Genomic DNA, 14,947 nt, shown 5'->3' on the forward strand with positions numbered 1-14,947 from the left:
TAATGATTGTAACACCGAGCCTTAATGGCCGGGCATGATACTATATATATGACACCGAGCCTTAATGGCCGGGCATGATACTATATATATGACACCGAGCCTTAATGGCCGGGCATGGTACTATATATATGTATAAAAATATTTTTTTTAAAAGGCTAAGCATGCATGACACCGCCTTATGAGGCATCCAGATGTACAGGTCATCTCTCATATTCCATGTTACCTTTCATATCTATATTATGTTGTTATTCATGCCTTACATACTCAGTACATTATTCGTACTGACGTCCCTTCTTGTGGACGATGCGCTCATGCCCGTAGGTAGGCAGGGAGACGGATCAAACCCGTAGGTGTTCTATCAGCAGATTCTCAGGAGCACTCCACTTACTTCGGAGCTACAGTCTATTTAGTATTGTCCTTATGATCATTTGTATTCTATGTAGAGGCTCGTAGAAGTGTGTGCACAGTTAGATGTTTTATAGCTCCACCAGTTCATATTGTTGTATAATATATTGGTAGCCTTGTCGGCCTTATTTTGAGCTCTTGATACTTTACTGTTAGCCTTGCCGGCTTTATGATATATGTTATGTTGTGGCGACCTTATTGGTCCGCTTATGAACATATGTGCTGAATGATCGGGTATTCCTATGTTGGGCCTTTTCTGCGTGCAGGTGTTCTTCGAGTTATGGTTTATAATGTTCAAAGTAACGGATAAGTCAGGTGGTTCCCGGCCTACTGGTCGGAGCCCGTCATACTCGTGGTAGGGGTGTGACATCCACGACCTTACGTCACTCCGATAAAGCGTAGCTTTTATTGGGCTCTCATGCATGCTACTTATATTATATATATGTATGTATGATATATATATGTATAGAGGGGACATGGGGAAAGGTGAGGCGTTATATACACATGGCCACCTGATCAACTGGTATATTATGATATCGTCCCGGACGCGGAATGCCCGGACGCGGGATACATGGGTAAATGGATCGGGTCGTTCGTTCCGCGGCAATATATCGATATATGATGACTACATGGATCGGGCTGCACGTTCCACAGCAATATATGATATGATATGATGTTGTTATTTATATAAGTTTGCATGCATGACTCCGCCTTAAGAGGCAAGCAGTCATAGGTTATTCCATCATCCTTTATTCTCTTGTTTCTTTGTTATGTTATAGTGCATGCCTTACATACTCAATACATTGTTCGTACTGACGTCCTTTTCTTCTGGACGCTGTGCTCATGCCCACAGGTAGACAGGGAGACGACCCAGATTCCTAGGAGTCGGATCAGCTTGCACAGGAGCACTTCTATATTTCGGAGGTGCAGTTCTGATATATTCTTTTGTGTACATACTTAGGTATGGCGGGGTCCTGTCCCATCTTCATGACTTCAGTGTTCAGTTAGAGGCTCGTAGATACTTATGTGTGGGTAGTAGATGTTATGTGACCCTCATTGTATATACTTTGTATATCATTCTTTTGCTGCCGTTTGGGCTTATGTATAAATACATATGTTTTACCGAATAGTTTATGATCAGTTCATAGTAGGTATCATATTGGAGATTATATGTGTACAGGTTTGGACAATAGTAGCATGATGAGTGGTGCTCGGTAGATAACTCCGGGCACCTGTCATGGGATTCTAGTCGGGTCGTGACAACCAGCCCATTTACTAGCACAAAAAAAACTTTTGTTGCGACTTTAGTCGCCACTAAAAGTCATCACTAAAAGTTCGTTGCAAAAAAAGGACTATTTGTGGCGGCTTTTAGTCGCGCACGAAAGATCAACCATGTATAGAAAATGTATCATACGTATAAAGAAGTATCATTTTTGTATAGAATATGTATCCCTACCATATATCTATAGAAAATGTATCATAGGTTTGTATCATTGTTGTGTAATTTGTGTAAATAAATGCATCATCAACGTATACTCACTAATCATACATTAGTTATACATTGATTATACACTAATGATTCACATATTATACATACTCCATACATAGTATAGAAAATGTATCATTGTTGTATAATTTATGTATAAACTGTATCATTCTTGTATAAAAAGTGTATCATACATCTAGATAATGTATCATACATATACAATATATAAATTGTATCATTCATGTATAGAAAGTGTATATAAACTGTATCATTCTTGTATAGAAAGTGTATATATAATTTCAGCATATGTATATAAACTGTATCATTCTTGTATAGAAAGTGTATATAAATTGTATCATTCTTGTATAGAAAGTGTATATTTAATTTAGCATATGTATATAAACTGTATCATTCTTGTATAGAAAGTGTATCATACGTATAAAAAAATATATAATACATATACGTATAGAAACCATATTATTGTTGTATAGAATATGTATCACTACTATATATGTATTAAAAAAATGTATCATACGTATAGAAACTGTATCAATTTTGTATAATATGTGTATAATAAATGTATAATTAACGTATAATTTATGTTTAATATAATTAATGTATACTTACTAATTTTATTAGGTTGTAGTTGATATATTTTAGTTTGTTAAGTTTTCGATGATGGTTACTTTAGTTTATTTATTTAGTACTTCTTTTTTAATCCCTGATCTTTAGTGGCGATTTTAAAAGTCGCCACAAAAAGTCTGATCTTTTTGTTTGCAGCGAACTTTTAGTGGTGACTTCTGATCCTTCTTTTTTTTTTTTTTTTGCTAGCACATGGCATTAGTTTGGCCGAATGCCCAACTCAGGACATTTGTTCAAAATGGGGCCTTTTTAGGTCTTTTTTTTTCCACTGATAGTCACACCATGTACTTTTTCCTTCATTAAATTAGAGGTATTTTTGTTACGTTTAGTCATGGCAGGGATATAAATAGCCGGATAGTATAATGGGGGATAAACTTAACTAATAAATGAAAGTAGAGAGGTACTTTTGACATCTTTTCCTACTTTAGAGCTATATTTATCTCTCACCCTTAAAACTTCATTATTAGCTTTAAAAAGCCACATGTCATCATGTTTTTATTGGACAATAAACCAGCCCAATTTTTTATAGAGTTTACCGTAAAAATAAAATAAAAAATCACGTTATATTTACCCCTCACTTTAAAGAGTAAATAAAGTCCACTTTTATAGTGGAATGTTAAAAACGTAATAAATTGTTATCAGAAATTAATTTTTTCTCATAAAATAGCACGAGTTTTGTTTGTATATGGAAATGGGCAAGACAAAGACTCCAACCAATCCATTTTAAGTTGAGCTTTCAAAATTCCCTTACTACCCCTACCATTTGTAGTTCCATTTCTTGGAGAAGTTGGTTCAGGAGATGGGCTTTGCTCTATTATGACAGGGGCATTTTTGGTAATAATGGTTCATGAAGATGAAGTTGGGAAGAGTTTGAATGAAGTAATCGAATTTTGGGGATTAATTTTGAAGTCATTATTGGGGTTATGAATTGTAATGGTTGGGTTTGTATGATAATTGATTCCACGAGGGAAATTACTTTTCCCTGTATGGTTTGAGGGAAATAAAAAAGGGAAAGGAAAAATTGTTCGGGTGTATCTTTACTTTAACAGAAAAGAGCCATACTTGTCCCTTTATTGTCGAAAATCTCTCACCTTTAAAACTAATTATATTTACGCTTTAGAGTGGGGGTAAATCATTAAAACTTCATTTTCAGCTTTTAAAATAGCCACGTGTCATGCTCTTCCTTCCATTCTATTAGGCGTATTATTACTCTTGTAGTTTCTTGCGCTTCGATTTCTGTTACTATTTGTTGTCTTGTTCTTTGATTATTGTATTACTTTGTCTCCATGGCTTATTCGTTATTTCCTTTTCGTCCTGCTTTGAATTATTTGTTCTTATGCCGCGGGTCAACCAGAAACAGCCTACTTTGTTTTTGTTGCACGTGTCATGCTCTTAATGAACGCAAAAAACCAACCCTGTTTTTATAGAGTTCACTATAGAAAAATTATGTTATATTTGCTCTTCACTCGAAAGTGTGAATAGAGTTCAGTTTTATAATAAAACGTTGAAAACATAATCAACTGTTATCAGAAATTATTTTTTCTAAGAAAATAGCACAATTTTTGGACAATGTATATGGGAATGGGCAAAACAAAGACTCAAACCAGTCCACTTTAAGCTGAGCTTCCAAAATTCCCTTACTACCCCTACCTTTTGTAGTTCCATTTCTCGAAGAAGTAGTCGTTGGTTTAGGAGACGAAGCCAGAATTTGAGGTTTGTGGGTTCGAAATTTTAAGACAGGACAACAACGTCAGCTAATGTATAACAACCGCCAAACATCGGTTATTCGGTTCGGTTTTTTCAAACTTCAATTCGAATGTGTGTACCGAAGCGATTTTATGTTTTTCACTTATCAATTTTATGTTTTGTTTTATAAAAATAAACTTCAATAAAAATTCTACATATAGGAGAAAGGAAAAAAAGCGATGTAATAGTTGACCCAATGAGTATTCTATTTTACATTTTCTTTTTAAAAGAGTGATAGCAAATAATGAAAACAACAAAATGCAGCAGTTAGGTTCGAACCCACATCTCACAGGAAAACAAAGGAGTTTGTTAGCCTCTTCCGCACCGCTGAACCGACAACTATTTTTGTTACCAGGTTCGCCTGTAATATATTGATTTATTTTAACAAAATTTTCTAGTACAAATCCAGGCTCTACACAAAAGCTACTGGATTCGTCCGAACCCCCCAATAACATTGTAGCTCCGCCCCTGGTTCAGGTGATGGGTTTGTTCTATAATGACAGGGTACTTGTGGTAGTTATTGCAGCTGAAGATGAAATTGCTGAGAAGAGTTTGAATGTAGTAAATCGAATTGTGAGGATTAATTTTGAAGTGATTGTTGGGGTCATGAATTGCAATGGTTGGGTTTGTAGGATAGTTGATTCCATGAGGGAAAATATTTTTTCTTGTATGGTTTCAGGGAAATAAAGAAGGGAAAGGAAAAGTTTTTTGGATGTATCTTCAAGTTGAATTAAATATGTTGAGAAAATAACAAAAGTGGTCTCTTATATTTGAGGTAGATTAAAAATAATCTCTTTAAGTATGCACTTAACGGTTTTGGTCCTTTAAATTAATCAAAAGTTGAACACTTTTAGTTTACGTGACATATTTATTGAACTCTGTTTGTTAGAATTGACGGAAATTATGAAGAAAAAAAAGAACTTAGCGGGACTCACATTTAGAGGTACAATATCGCAGTTTTTGCTAAAAAAAAATTCTATAGTTTGGTGCGCAACTTTTTGTGGTATAATTTTGGTGATTTTTTATATCTTTCTAGTAACTAGCGTAATTTTTTGTGTTGCATATTTTAGGAGTTGATCTGACCATCTTGATGTTTATAGTTAAGTAGTGGCGGAGCCAGAGTTTTCACTAAGGGTTTCAAAATACGAAGAAGTAAACAGATGAAGAAACCAAAGGGATTCAACACGTACAATATATACATAACAAAATAGGAAAAATTACTTGGCATAGCTACCTCATAGATGTAATTATTGATAATAACTACATTTTCATTTATTTATATTTAGTAGCTACAATGATTTTGCAAATTACCATTCGTAGCTATACCAAATATATTGGATTTATGGCTTGTATTTCTCCCTTACCTCTCTCTCTCTCTCTCTCTCTTCTCCCTCGCTCTCTCTCTCTCTCTCTCTCTCTCTCTCTCTCTCTCTCTCTCTCTCTCTCTCTCTCTCTCTCTCCGGTTACCTCTCTATCTCTTCTCCCTCACTTCTCTCTTCGTTCCCTCTCTCTCTTCTCAAATCTACTTCTAACCACCGCCCCTCCACTACCGGCGCCACCACGACAACCACCGTTGCCGGCGACAATCTCCAGATCTGCTTCTCTCTCTCCTCTCTCTCTTCTCTCACTTCACTCTCCGTTCCCTCTCTCTTCTCAGATCTGCTTCTAACCACCACCCCTCTACTACTGGCGCCACCATGACAATCTCTGTTCCCTCTCTCTTCTCAATTTCGTGGTCTTCAATCCAAAACCCAGAGAAAAAAGTGAGGAACTTAAAGAAAAGTTGAGGAAACTAGAAGAAGCTTCAGAGAGGAAAGCTTCTCAGATCTGGACTGATACCGGAATCCGTGGCTTCTTCTCCTTGTTGTACCGAGTGTATTTGAATGTATTCGTTATTTTTTTTCTCTATATACATATGTTGTATATTAGATCAGAGTGTATTTGAGCGTATTCGTTATTTTTTTCTCTATATACATAGTTTTTCTCAGATCAAAACTAGATGTATTTGACTGTATGTTTTGTTTGAATGGTCTATATGCATATGTTTGTATACAATTTTTTCGAGTAAATACAGTTTATTTGAAATTTTGCATCTGCAATTTTGTCGAAATACAGTCGAATACATTCAACTTTACGACGCCGGTGGCGACCTTTCTGATCGGAGCTCGAATACATTCAAATACAGTCAAAATAAAGGGATATGTCAATATATAAATACAATAAAATACAGAGCTCCGTCGTGTATTTAGATGCACTGGAATACAATCATTTTGAATACACATGTATTCAAAGAAATTAAGGTTGCATGTATTCAAATACACGTGACATCAAATACACGTGACATCAAATACACGTGACAACTGAAAAGTGTATTCAAATACACCAAATTCGCCATAAACTATCTACGAATTGTAAATTGATAAAAGGTAGCTACTAATTGTTAACAACCCTTAAAAGGTAGTTATTCCTGTAAGTTGCCCTAAAAAATAAATTGAACTATGTATATATAGTGTAATTCTCTGCCGAAGGGGGTCCATCGAGGTTTTCGATGGACCCCGGCCCTTTCTTCCACCTGGCTTCTCCCCTGTAGTTAAGTTTTTGTTTCCCACTATTTTCTTTAAATCTAATTGACAAAGTTCGATAAATATTTTACGGAGACTAAAAGTGTTACCTTTTGGCAAACTTAAAGCACCAAAACTGTTAAGTGCATACTTAAGGGACTATTTGGAGCCTACCCTAAAACATAACGGATCATTTTTGTCATTTTTTCCAAATTTATTTGTCGAAATTCTTTCCCCATATGCACCTTAGAAGAATTGATTTTCTTTTTTAAAGATTAAGGGTGTGTTTGGCATAGAGGAAAACAATTCCAGTGAAAAATGCTTTTCTAGAAAATTGGTGAATTTGTAGCTTGATTCTTTACTCATTTCATATTTAAAAAATATTGTAGGAAATTCGCTGACACTTCTTACTTATTTTACTTATTTTATAGTTTTATAAATAAGTAAAAGATAGTATCTCAAAAATATTTCTATATAATAACATGTTTATCAAATACAAAAAGAAATGCTTCTCAAATAAATTGGTCAAATACACATTTTTACTCTTCCATAGTATTTCTCTAACAAATTATTTAAATTTAATGTCTTTTAAAATAAAAAGTTTTCTAAGCTTGATCAAACATTATTGTCTATTTGCAAATTTAGAGGAGTTTTTTTATTTTTTACAAACTTCCATTCTTTTTCTGAACTCAACAACAATTTCATTATCAGCAAACAACAACCGCTTCCAGCTACCCTAGTGCACAATTTCAGTCATTTGCTATAATAATTCAAATTTTGACATCATTTTAAAGTTACAAGAATTACAATTTTTTTTGGTGCAACCATGCATCGCGGTTGCTGACTTGCTGTCCATGTGATGCAATCACGGTGCAGGATGATGCACAACTTTGTAATCGCAAAGCTTAATGCGTGATTGTGTTAATTGTCCACATAGTTGACTAATGCAATCACGATGCCAGAGTCACGATCGCACAAGATTAAGTTTTCTTAAATAGTGATCTTACTCCTAGTGTTGCTATCGCACTAAGTTAGTGATTCGGCAATAAGTTTGGAGATTTGGTTCATCCACCAGTTTTATTCGTCTTTCATGCTATTTTATCATTGTTTCTTATTTTGTGTTATGATCTAACTGTGGGACTATGAGTCTTGTGAGTTCACTCGTAATACAGAGATGGAGACTATTGAGAGTCACAAATATATGGGGACTATTGAAAATCTGATTAAGATACTGATATGAGACTATTGAATTTATAAGGTCATTGATATGATCATGATGTGCGTGTGTAGATTGAACTGATGAACGGTTTATACGGTTAGAAACTAGAATCAAATGGATAGAATTTTCATTCGAATACCTTGGCCAAATTCTTTGTAGATTGGGAGATATACACTTTCAAAGTCAAGTTATATGTTACCTTTCCCCCTCTCTCTTGCGGGGTTTCTTGCCTCAACGAGCACCCACTGCCATGCCTAGCCATGTTCCCTCTCTTTAGCTCGTGTGGTCTTGATAACTTCCAAATCCGCTCCTCAAAGAGAAAGTGTATATGGTCGTATGCAATATAATTTACCCAACTATGAGTCAGGATCGAATCTCACAGGGAATAATATACTAGGCGATCAAGAAAGTAAGAAATTATCACCAACTAAGCTAAGCCAAACACTTTTTCAATATTGATTTTTTGATTAAAAATCTAGCAAAGATAAAACTAACCTAGAAAGCAAGTAAAATGATCAATGGCCACAAGCATGGATACAAGGGAAATTACTCTCAAGTAACGATTCAATGTACTTTACTATTTTACAACTAAGAGCGAGTTTATGTTAATAGATAATGATTTCTAAAATCTCATTGAAAGTCTTCCAACTAAATCAATGAATTTCACTCTAAACTTTTCCAAGCCTTAGAGTGTGATATTAAGCACAATCAGTTTAACCTCAAGTTAACTATCCTATTTCTAGCTCAAGTTATTAGACGAGGTTTAAAGCCCCAAATCCTTTCCATTTACTCTTTTCCTAACCCTAACTTTATTTTCCAAGCAACGCCAAGGTTAAAAGGCACACTTAATGTTTGCAACCACTAAATGACATTAAAGCTTGAAGAGCAAATAGAGAAACATTAACACACTTCATTAGAAATAAAATTTGTTTAATACATAAGCAAAACAAGAGATTCAATCCAAACTTTAAGAATGTATACTTCCATAAACAAGGTTCAAGTATTGAAATGAAATCCTACACACTTAGATGTTCATTACAAACCAAGAAATTAAAGACATGAAGTAAAGGTTCAAGAAAATGCTCAACCAAATCTTTAAATCTTGAACCCCAGAGTGTGGTGTAGGAACCCTAGTCTCCAAAACTTGTGTTGAATGGCCAAAGATGATAATAATATCTCCAAGTCTTGCTTTTATAGTTCCCAATTTTTTTCAATTACAAAAATAACAAAATAAGCCCCAGATTTCAGATATTGCATTTCTGTCCTTTTTTGCAATTTTACCCAATTTTCTCATTTCTTCGTTTTAGCTCCTTTTTGCCTCATTTTCATTTGGTTTCATCCCGATCTCTTCTAAATCACATAGAACCTATAAAATGGAAGTAAGCGACATTAAATACACTATTTTCTCAATCAAACTTAGCAAAACTCTAAGATTAAAGAAGAGATAAGTTGGTATTTTACCAACTTATCAAACCCCCAAACTTAAACTATTGCTTGTCCTCAAGCAAATCAAAACATACAATCTCCATCCAAAGAATCAACTCAATAGTGCACCAACATCATACCAAGTCAAAAAGTTTACTTTAAGCACAAACACGTGATTTTGATTGGTACCAACAATTAATCTGAAACATATGATTCATCAACTTTTCAAAAACTTTTTATTTTTATTTTAGTGCTCAAACATCAAACTAATCAAAGTAGCAATCAAGTCATGGCACTAGAACTTCAAAGTTTGCCTCTTTATCACAAACGACTTTCTTTTGTTCATTCCTCCCAATTGGAAGTTGGATCAAATTCACACTCAAATTTTTATGTGCCCTCACAATCAAGAGAGAATCCCAAACTCATAAAATGCAATTCAAAATACAAATGGAATATCAAATGGAAAGAATTAACTCTCTCTGTCACAAAGATGTTCAAATGCACACAAGCAAAAGATCATAGGCTTGCCCTTCATGTATTTCTCCACTAATGTAGACACGCTTGGTTCAAAATCAATTAGGACTTAAAAGGTTGTAATGTAGGCTTTTGGTTAAGGTAGGACACAATTTGGGTAAGAGTGACTCAAAACCTCCCTAAGCACTAAAATTTTCAACAATCAAAATGCACTTTCTTTAAAACTTTTCCAACCTTTTCTTCCTTTTTTCATTTCACCACCTAGTCTTCAACTCTTTATTCTTCCTTCCTTTTTCTTCATTCTTTTTTTCTTTTTTTGAAAATACCAAGGAAGGTTCCACACTTTTTTATTACTATTATTTTTTATTTTCATCTTTTCACCTTTCAAGCAACTCCCACATCACAACTTTACTAACCATCAACCCTAAACTTAGGCTTTTAGCCTATTTTGCAATTTCGAAATACTTAGGGAGGTAGGATGCCAAAAGATAGGATAGTTAAGAATAAGAGGGTAAAACTTGTAACATGGATGCCAACAAAAAGGTTCAAGGCTCAAAGGGGGTTGACCAGGGAAAGTATGCAAGGGTAGGCAATTTAAGGCACAAAAACAGTCCAAGGAAGGCCTAACATCATTTTTCAAACCAAGTTAATCTAGAATTTCGCCTTGAAACACATTCCGGGCAAGTTCTAGACTACAAATAATACAAAAGAACTCACGAAGATCTCACCACAAATGGCACATGGAACTTAAGTAAAAGATGTCTCCATAATCCAATTGAAACAAATGAACTTAAAAGTCACTTTTAATCTAAATAGACTAATTAGTGAAAGAAAGAGCCAAAAATTGAGTCTAAATTCCAAAACAAGAATCATTACTTCAAACATTTTTCTTTTTCAAAGACCAAGAATTCATAAGTCAAAGTTTAAATAAGTTGGTACCAAACAAGCCAAAAGTTAGCCAAAGGGCAAAAAATCACATCCCTCACTATTTTTCCTCCTAAACTACCTAAAACTCACTTCTACACCTAACATACAAGGTTTATTTCCCTTAAGAAAGTGCCCAATGATCTATCATAGGGACAAGCCGACTCAAAACTACCTAAAAATACCAGTTTCAAAAGACATTAGCATCCTCTGAAAAAGAATCGCGGCAAAGAAAAGCCAAGGATATTGCTAAAACACGGCAAAACATGGGCATACAAAAACAAACAAAAGACTAGCATATCATACTGATACGTCCAAGTGCTTTTTGTTTTGATGATTAACAAACTGATTTAGAACCAGATAGAGACCTGGTCTGTGATCTACCCTCTGTGCATCTTGCACGATAAGCAGAGACAGCTGTAAATCTAGGCTACTCACCGCACACAAGTACAGTAGTTGAGCTAGCCCATGTTTTAGGTCAATTATTGAATGAATGATCTCCATCCATGCCACATGCCTCCCATTATATATACAACATGTTGCAACATATTGTGCATCACTTGGAAAACCTAAAATCACTCAAAAGGTACAGCCGTCACAAGACACTCTAAGTGTTCAACAAAGCTAATCATAAACTAAAGGATCTGTTTCCACACTGAAGATGTTTTATTCTCTTAGTTTGTTTCAAGCTTTGTTTTATGTGTTTTAACTTGTAAACCTACTCTTCTCTTATAAGAAGCTGTTGTAGGTATTTCAAATTCTTAGTAGTTGTTAAGCAATTTACCTTTCAATCTATTAAGTGGTACCCTTGGCTAGTGTTTAGTCTAAGGTGCATTAGTTGGGTTTGGCTAGAGATAGTCAACCTTAGGTCCTTAGCTAGAGTTAGTCAAGTGGAGGTGCTTGCAATCAGAGTATCGCAAGTGTGGTGGGACTACAAGGGTTAGTTCCTAGGTTGCAAAAGTGTTATTGTAAGGGTGAGAGATTATGGGAGTTAGTTCCTAGCTTACAATAGGTTGTAATATGAAGTTGCTCGTGTAGTGGAGTTGAAATTCTACTGAGGTAGGTCGCGATTTTTAATCCCTTGAGCAATGAGTTTTCCACAGTAACATCATGTCTTCTATAGTTACTGCATTGCATAAGGGAACTGGTACTTAACTAGGTCCCTCATACACTATTTGGTGGACACATAGCCTGTAACAATTGGTATCAAATCAGGCGCTTTCTAAAAGGTTAAAACCTAGAAAGAATTTGTGGAATGGCAGCCCCACCAAACCTGGAAGAAGGTCAATCTTTCATCAGACCACCCAGTTCAACGAAAATTATTATGGGTGGTGGAATGCTAGGATGCATGACTTCATTATGGCTGAGGGCTCAGAACTGTGGGATATTATTTTGTGATGGTCCTCATGTTCCTGTAAACAAAGATGAAGCTGGCATGGCAACCACTCCAAAAACAAGGCAAGAATATAATGAGGCAGACATAAAGGCTGTGGAGAAGAACTATAAAGCAAAGAAGATTCTTGTCTGTGGAATAGGAGCTGATGAGTACAATCAAATTTTAGCATGTACAACTGCCAAAGAGATCTTGGAAGCTCTCCAAACTGCCCATGAAGGAATAACTCAAGTAAAAAACTCCAAGATTGACATGCTCACTACAGAGTATGAGTTGTTGAAAATGAAAGAGCACGAATCTATCTATGACATGCACACTAGATTCACTTCTATAATCATTGAATTCAACTCTCTAGGAGAGGTTATCACATCTATCAAGCTGGTAAGGAAGCTACTCAGAATTTTACCTGATTCTTGGGACAAAGAAAGTAAATGCCATCTATGAAGCCAAAGACCTCGCTAAGCTGACCGTTGATGAACTAATAGGAAATCTCAAGATATATGAGGTGAAGATGACCTGGAAAAAGGCAGAAAAGAATGAAGTAAAGAAAGAGAGAAATCTCGTTCTTAAAGCTGCAAGAGGGGATTCAAGTGACGATGAATTTGAAATGACCTATCTTACTCGGAGGTTTCATAACATAATCAAGACGAATGGTGGATTCACCAAGACAGGGAGCTCTAGCAGAAACTTTAGAGAAAACGACAACTGCTGTCACATATGTGTAAAACCTGGCCACTTCATGAAGGATTGTCCTCAAAACAAGCAGGACAATTATGACAGGATAGTCAGGAGGAACCAAATCCCTAACAGAATATTCAGAAAAAGAGAAGTTGCTGACGAGCTGGTAAAGCAAGCACTTGCTGCATGGGGAAATTCCTCTAGTGAATCTGAAGATGAAAACGACTAAGGGGACACATCAATGATGCCCATTGAAGATGAAGCAACTAAAAATGGGTCAATAAGTGCGCTCATGGCTAGGTCTAACACGGATGATAAGGATAAGGAGAGAAACTTTCTTGACATAAAGAAAAACTTGAAAGTTTACTCTCAAAGAAATTGATATCTCTATCAAGCGTGTTAATTGATGCGTATCATGTTTACGGTTGCCGAGAAGGATGAGCTGAATCAAGTAATTGATGAGATAAAGCAGGAAAGGGATGACCTACGTATATGCTCTGGAGAAACGAAGAAACAAATCCATGAGACAAACCAACTGAACATTTTGTTGGAAAGCCAAGTGAGAAAAGGGGTGAAAATGTCTTTCAAGGGAAAAGATGAAGCAAATGAAACCTTTCTAGTGCCTTAAAAACGGTTAAAGATAGCAAAACTAAGCCGCATTGCTGAGATTGCGAAGAATGAGTTCCTAGAAAAGGATATGAAAAGGATCAAGTGTGATCTTGACAAAGCTCTCAATTGGACCTGGTCTTCTGATGTGAATGCCTCCATGTACAGGAGTCAAGGATATGAAAAGGAAGGGATTGGTTTTAACAGAGAGAAAATGCCTTATAATCCATACAGCAAGTATGGCTCCACAACTGAAAATTGGTTGTGCATTCACTGTGTGAAACCAGGACATTACAAGGAGGGATGTAAAGAAAGGATTGAGGTTCTTCAAAGGAACAAAGACTTTGTTAAAAAGGGAGTCAAAATAGGAAAAACTGGTCATAAAAAAAAAGGTTCTCGAAAGGGAACGAAAGGAACAGGTTCTCGAAAGAAAGGATCTCGAGAAAGGAGAAAAGAAGTGCTGCCCACATGGGCTAAAAGAATCCTGATTCATCCCTTAAGATGGTTTAGGTTCCTAAATCCAATCACTAGCATCGTGTGCAGGCTGAGAAGAGAGAGAGAAGAAAGGAAGCCGTCAATTATGTTGACAAACAGGGATAGCAAAAATCTCATGGGTTAGTCAAAGAGGTCTCTCCTCTAAAGGAAAGGACGCATCTCAATGTCAGATGCTGCAGTTCAAAATTTAAAGATACTCCAGGCAGAAGTAAGATGAAGCAGAAAATGCAAATGCTAGGTCAAAAGGTGGATGTGACAGGAGAAGGGATATACACACATAGGAGGTACAGGACAGCATGTGAACAAGTTTTCAAAATTGTTGCTCGATACTGTCAAAATTGTCCAGAGACCCGGTCTCTTTGTGACTCAGGTTAGTAGTCCTTTCAGTATTTTTATATGTTCTGAACTACTTAAGTACCAAGTCGGTGAAGCATCTCATAATTCAAAACTTAAATGTTAAACCTTCTAATCAACGTTTCACCTCTGAACCAATCTTTCCCTCCTGTTACCCCTGTCCTAAAATGCCTTCTCGGATACCATAAAAGGCTGTCTAAACTAACTCAAGTACAAGCATCACAAAAACCTTTTCAAACCAAATCAAAACGGTCTTCAAACCATCTTCCTCAGAGCACTCAATCTCCTCTAACCAAAGTACCTCTGAACCAATTCCAAAATCCCCAATACTCGTCCCTCCAGGTACTAGTAGACGAAGAGTTTCAAGAAAATCTCAGATCCTTATCTGGTTTTCTTGACCAAAGAAAACATTTTGACCTCATCGGAAGTGTAGATGCATACCTGCTATCGTCAGAATCTTCGTCGAGAGAATTAAACGACAGAAGTGGAGGGGTTAAAATGGAAAGAGATAACATCGACAACTCTGCGGGACAATAGAT

This window comes from Lycium ferocissimum, chromosome 10, assembly GCF_029784015.1.
Source record: "Lycium ferocissimum isolate CSIRO_LF1 chromosome 10, AGI_CSIRO_Lferr_CH_V1, whole genome shotgun sequence".
Classification (NCBI taxonomy): domain Eukaryota; kingdom Viridiplantae; phylum Streptophyta; class Magnoliopsida; order Solanales; family Solanaceae; genus Lycium; species Lycium ferocissimum.